The 7088-nt window shown below is 38.6% G+C and overlaps 1 pseudogene; it reads right to left on the bottom strand.

Moving 5' to 3' along the window:
• Positions 1-277: 277 nt before the first annotated feature.
• Positions 278-795, bottom strand: LOC102826694 (annotated as a pseudogene).
• Positions 796-7088: the final 6293 nt, after the last annotated feature.

The following is a 7088-nucleotide window of genomic DNA, read 5'->3' as shown; positions in this document are numbered from 1 at the left end:
GATTTGAAGCTTTATAAGACCACTCTCTTCCTGTTGATCTGCACTTCTGCCTTCATTCTTAGGCAGAAGTCACCTTGCTCTTCCTCAACAGGAATAAAATCTCTAGATGGGCCGTCTGGTGTGCGGTATGGTTGATGAGCGACGCCGAGTTTTGTTTTTGTTTTTGTTTTTTTTTTTTCACTTTCCAGGCTGTGCTGTTTCACTGGGCAAAGCTGTGACTCTGGCAGTCTGAGCATTGTTGTCTTTCTGAGCTGGGCTCCTCCCTTCTTCTGGGAAATCATACAAGGTAGAGTTCATAAATCTTTACACAATACGCCAGGGCAGCATGAGCTATTGTGTTTTGCCGTCTCTTTCTATGCAGGTCGTCCTTCTAGACCAGTACCACAGGAGTGAAGGAGGTGAGTGTGTACAGAGGCAGACGGGACAGTTTGTAGGCATCATACTCCATTTGGTACTTGCAGCAGGGGTCAAACTGCCAAGAGATCCCATAGAGGGTGCAGCAGGCTAGGCTCAGCACATCAGCTGACAAGGAGATGTAGTGGAAATACTACAGGGGTAGGGCCAGCGGGGTGCAGAGGCAGACATGCGTGCCAGCACAGTGGTCTTGTGCAGACAGTTGCCCACAGTGATCCAGCGGGCAGTCTCGTCACCAATGCACGTGGGCTCAATCACAATGTACTTGTACTGTGCCTCCCTGGCCTGCTCCAGCTCTTACTCAAACTAGTCTTGGGCGTTCTCCCCAATGTAGATTTCATGTATCATGTAGCAGTCTACAGCAGGCAGACTCACCCACATCGGGGGTTCCTTGAGCACATCTCATTACCTCCTGGTTCGTCATCGCTCAATGCCATGTGAACACTTTTCTTTAACATACCATGAGGAAGAGCTCTTTGTCCACATGACTGCCTCTTTTTAAATATATAATCAATATCCTTATCAAACTTGATCACTTCACCAGATGAACTACCGGTTCCTCTCCAGCAGTCAAGTGCATTTCCCATATTGGAGACAGCAGTTGAGAAGAACTAGAACAAGCAACTCCCACTCAATGTCTCTGCGCTGAGGGGCCAGGGAGACAGCATCTCAGCTGTTCTCACTATGGAACCCGGCCAATTGATTCTAACTGAACTTTCAGAACTTTCTGGCACAGGTTTGACCCAGTGGGGTCTAACTACTAACATAGAAATATATGTCTTTTTAAAGGTGTAAGTATTTAATATCAAAGTAAACCTTTTCTCTGAAAATCTGAACCCCATCATTATTTTCTGTGTTATAAAACAAGTCATCTTAGTGAACCTGACCTACTCCATCAACAGTTAAAATTGAGATGTTCATGATGCAGGAGGGAAAAGGTGACATACTGAATAGATCCAGAGAAACTAGTCTGGGTTTGAATACAGCCCCACACAGTGATCCCATTCATAAGTTACCAAATAGTTTTAGGAACAAGAATTACTTATACTACATGGTTGCTGTTGGTAAGTACTATTGAGTAGGTTCTAGCAGAGGAGTCACTTCACTAGTTAAAAATACTCCTATGAATGTTTTCCCTATTAATACAATTTGGTTTATTATGCTGTGAATGGCATCACATTCATCAAAAGAAATTTCTTTTTTTTTTTTGCCAGTCCTTCAGACCTAATGCGCTGGAAACCCTCCCCCCGCCATCCTCTTCTGGCCCCCATATCTCCTCCGAAACATTACTTTCAATATGCATGAAGTTATTATAAAGTCCAACAACAGTACAATGAAAAAACAAATCCTCTTTATCACACAATTGAATATTATGCATCAATTAGAATAAATGTTCTTACAATTACCTGCAACAATATGGATGAATCTAACAAATACACTGTTTAACAAAAGAAGTCAGATACTAGAGAGTGCATAATGTTTTCTTCTATTTATGTAAAGTACACAAAAACATAGAAATAATAATCTACACTGTTAAAAATCAGGATAGTGTTTACACTCAAGGGGGGACTGATTACAAGTAGAATAAAATATCTTCTGACATGATTGTTGTTGTTGTTAAGTGCCTTGGAGTTGGTTCATAGCAACATTGTATAGGGTTTCCAAGGAGCAGAAGGTGGCTGTTATATGAGCTTTAGGTCTAGGGCACATCCTGCAGTGCTACACCAGGACTCCTGTTGTAGCTGTTGTTTAGTGTCATTGAGTCAGTTCCAACCCATAGTTACCCTGTATAAGATTGCTGAGAAGTGGCTAGTGAATTTGAACCACTTTGAGGTTCAAACTGACCTTAAGTGCTTATCCTGCAGTGCCATACCAGGACTCCTGTAGGGATAGCTGATTCTTATTCTTGAATATTCTAATTTAGTAGGTTTTGGGTGGGGCTTGAGAGTCTATATTTCTAAAAGCCCCTAGGTGAGTCTGGAAACCACACTTGGAAATCATTGATCTAGAGAAAAGGTGGCATACACATGAGGCTTAGAGCACAAGCCATTTTAAAATATAGAGGACATGTTCAGCATTTTGGTGTTCGTGTTAAAAACAATGGAAGTCACTAAAGAGTTTTAAGCTAGAGCTTCAAATGATGTAATATGTGATATATGATTTGGAAACAGCACTTTGGTACTGACATGGGACACAAATGGAAACAATGGAAATCACTAATGAGGCTATTGCAACACTTTAGACAAGAGTAAATGCTAACTTATACTATGCTTAGAGTGATGAAGATAGAAATGTACATATTACAGAGATGGTTTGTTGGTATTGTTATGTGCCTTCGAGTCAGTATTGACTCATAGCAACCCTATGCAGAACAAAATGAAACACTGACTGATTATGGGCCAACCTCATAATCATTGCTACACCTGAGCCCATTGATGCTGCCACTTTGCCATTCAGTCTCACTGGCGGTCTTCATCTGTTTCTCTGACCCTCCACCTTACCAAACATGATATCCTTCTCCAGGGATTTGTCCCTCCTGACATCATGTCCGAAGTATGAAAGACAAAGTCTGGCCATCTTAGCCTCCAAGGAGCACTCTGGCTGTGCTTCTTCCAACACAGATCTATTTGTTCTTTTGGCAGCCCATTGTATTTTCAATATTCTACTCCAACACCATTAACTTAAATGTATCTATTCTTCTACAGTCTTCCTTATTCACTGTTCAACTTTGACATGTATATGAGGTTATTGAAAATACCATGGCTTAGATCAAGTGCACCTTAGTCCTCAAGTTGACATCTTTGCTCTTCAACACTTCAAAAAGGTCTGGTACAAAACAAAAACAAAGGTCTGGTGCAGCAGATTTGCCTAATGCAATCCGATGGTAGATTTCTAACTGCTGCTTCCATGAGTGTTGATGGTTGATCTGAGTAAAATGAAGTCTTTGAAAACTTCAATCTTTTCTCCATTCATAAGAATATTGTTTATTGGTACAGTACTGAAGATTTTTGTTTTCTTTACATTAAGATGCAGTCCATACCAAAGGCTGTGGTGTTTAATCTTCATCAGTAAGTATTTTAAGTCCTTTATTTTAGAAACGAGTCCCTTATCTGATGTGTCATTGCAAAATATTTTTTTCCCATTCTGTGGGTTCCCTTTTTACTCTTTTGGTGAAGTCTTTTGATGCACATAAGTTTTTAATTTTTAGTATGTCCCACTCATCTATTTTGTCTATGTTTGTGTACTTTTCAAAATGTTTGGTAGTCTGTATATGCCCTGAATTAGCGCCCTCACATTTGTCCCTATTTTTTCATTGATGACCTTTATAATTTTGGGATTCACATTTAGGTCTTGAATCCATGCTGAGTTCGTTTTTGTATAGGCAAAGGTCTTGTATCAGTCTTTTCATATCACTTTCCAGTTCTGCCAGCACCATTTGTTAAAGAGACTGTCTCCTCCCATGCAATATGCCTAGGCACTTGGTCAAAAATCATTTGCCTGTATGTGGTTGGGACAATTTCTGGATTCTCGATTCTGTTCCATTGATCAGTTTCTTTCATTGTACCAGCACCAGGCTGTTTTGACCACTGTAGCCATGCAATAAAGTTTGAAATCAGGGAGTGAGAGACCTCCAACCTTATTCTTCTTTTTAAGCAGTGTTTTGTTTATCCTGGGTCTTTTTCCTTTCCATATAAAGTTAGTAATTGTCATTTCCATCTCTTTGTAGAATGTTGTTGGAATCTGGATTGGGATTGCATTGTATATGTATATTGCTTTGGGCAGTACTGACATTTTCACAATGTTGAGTCTTCCTATCCAGGAAAATGGTGTGTTCTTCCACTTCTGTAGGTCTCTTTTGGTTTCTTGTAGTAGTGTTTTGTAATTTTCTTTGTATAAATCCTTTGTTTCTTTGGTTATATTTATTCCTAAATATTTCATCCTTTGTGTGGCTATTGTAAATGGTATTGCTTTCCTAATGTCCTTTTCAGCGCTGTTGTTGTTGCTGTAGAGAAATCCAACTGATTTTTGTATGGTGATCTTATATCCTGCCACTTTGCTGAATCTTTCAATGAGGTTTAGTAGTTTTGTTACTGAGTCTTTGGAGTTTTCTATGTATATGATCATATCATCTGCAAATAAGGAGAGCTTTACTTCCTCTTTGCCAATTTGGATGCCTTTAATTTCTCTATCATGTCATATAGCTCTGGCTAAAACTGCCAGCACAATATTGAATAGGAATGGTGATAAAGGGCATCCTTGTCTGGTTCCTGTTTGCAGAGGGAAGGTTTTCAGTTTCTCTCCATTGAAAGTGATGTAGCCTGTTGGTTTTGTATATATGCTCTTGATAATGTTGAGGAATTTCCCTTCAATTCCTACTTTGTTGAGTGTTTTTATCAGGAGTGGATGTTAGATTTTGTCAAATGCCTCTTCTGTATCAATCGATATGATCATGTGGTTCTTCTCCTCTTTCTTATTTATATTATGGATTACGTTGATTGCTTTTCTGATATTGAACCATCCTTGCATTCCTTTTATGAAACCCACTTGGTCATGATGTGTTATTCTTTTGATGTGCTGTTGGATTCTGTTGGCTAGGATTTTGTTGATAATTTTTGTGTCTATATTCATGAGGGATATTAGTCTATAGTTTTCTTGTTTAGTGATGTCCTTCCCTGGTTTTGGTATGAGGATTATTCTTGCTTCATAAAAAGTATTAGGGAGTTTTCCATCCTCTTCTATAGTCTGGAATAATTTGAGAAGAACTGGTGACAGTTCTTCCCTGATTGCTTGGTAGAACTTATCTGTGAAGCCATCTGGGCCTGGACTTTTGTTGGTTAGGAGGTTTTTGATGACCTGATAAATTTCTTCTTTTGTTATGGGTTTGTTCAAGTATAATACTTCATTCTGAATAAGTTTAGGTAGCTCATGTTTTTCTAGAAATATATCTGTCTCATCTAATTTTTTGAATTTGTTGGAGTACAACTCTTCATAGTATTCTGTCATTATCCTTTTGATTTCCTTTGGTTCTGTTGTGAATTCACCCATGTGGTTTCTAATGTCAGTTATTTGTGTCCCCTCCCTCTTTTCTTTTGCTAGTTTTGCCAATGGTTTGTCAATTTTATTAATCCTTTCAAAGAACCAGCTTCTTGTCATGTTGATTCTTTTTATTATTTTTCTGTGCCTGGCTTTTTGAAGGCAGAGGGTAACTCACTGGTTCAGAGACATATCACTTAATAGCAGAAAGAAAGGGACATTTTCTTTTTCTCTTGTGTCCTACATTTCCCTGGTGACTAGAATCATGGCCAGCTTTCATCCATGTAAAACCCCAGAGAAGTTCTTGCTTTCCAGCAGCTACACAGTGGTAAACCACACTATTGTAAAAAGTGAGTAGACAGCCATCTCTACCAACCCTGTTATCTAGATTCAGTTGAGGCCAGCTACATACCTGCAGAGTTGCCTGTGGCTGTCCTTTGGGAAAGAAAGAGCTTGATCCCAGCTTCTTTAGGGTCTGATGGAAATAGTTTCAATTACATGTCCAGAACAGAAAACACCTAGGTCTGTAGGTACTCCATCTAGGGCCAAGTACTAATGTCTTACCCTTGGCCTATCCAGCATGTGAACTCCTAGGATGATAGGAGACCCCAGAGCTTTCTCCTTTCTGGGTCTGGCATCTGCCAAGGTTTTTTCCTCTTTTTATTCATTCTTCCTTTACCTTTCCTTGCTTTTAATTATTTCTATATCTGTCTTCATTTTTTATGCTTTCCTTCTGCATCCCTTCCCCTCCCAATGTCCAGCTAATTTTTTTTCATTCCCTTGTTTTTTCTTTGTTACTCTCTGATCTCTTTCTTTTTCACTCATCTTTCTCCCTAGTTTTATTTAGTGCTTGTTTTTTCTTTTTATTCTCTCTTTTATTTTTCATTCCATGGGCTTTATTTGATTTTTTTCCTTTTATCTCCTTCTTTTCTTTTTCTAGCTGTTTTCTGTTCTTTTCTTTCTCTGCTTTACTATTTTATTTTTCACTGTTGTTTACATGTGTTTTTGTTGTTGTTGTTGTTGTTATTGTTTTTTTTGTACATGTGTTTTCTATTCTTCCATCACCCAATGGAAGGCAACAGCTGTGCCTATACAGCCCATTCACAACAAGTTCCTGTGCATCTCCACACACTGTACCTGATCCAATATTAGATGCTAAACACCTGATCAACAACAGCAACTAACATCAGTTAAAGTCATACTAAACTGAGCTTGATGAATGGTTAGCAGAAAATGGTACACATGCTTTCATTCTCTAATCACACCAACCAAGAGACATTTGGTGAAAGCCTAAGAATACACCAACATACAATCATCAGTTAAACATGGACAAAATGACACCACAATGTGTCATAAGCAACAATACAGTGGCTTAAAATAGGATCCAAGAGGCAGACATAGAAAATGTAACAGAATGATATTTAGGCACCTTCAAATGATTGACAAAAAGGTCAAGGAAACAAGGGAGAATTAAGGAAAATGCCAAATGAACAAGCAAACAAAATAGATACTGGATTGAGACTACAAAACCTGAAAATAGAACTCCAGAAGATTCATACTGTCCATTTCAGAAAATACATCAAATTTGCAAAGGAATAGATTTGAATCAACAGAAGCTCTAATTGGTGAACTTGAAGATA

Source organism: Chrysochloris asiatica, unplaced genomic scaffold (genome assembly GCF_000296735.1).
Source record: "Chrysochloris asiatica unplaced genomic scaffold, ChrAsi1.0 scaffold00226, whole genome shotgun sequence".
NCBI classification, from domain to species: Eukaryota; Metazoa; Chordata; class Mammalia; order Afrosoricida; family Chrysochloridae; genus Chrysochloris; species Chrysochloris asiatica.
The sequence above is the reverse complement of the archived record's forward strand: the minus strand, read 5'-3'. Positions and strand labels throughout refer to the sequence as shown.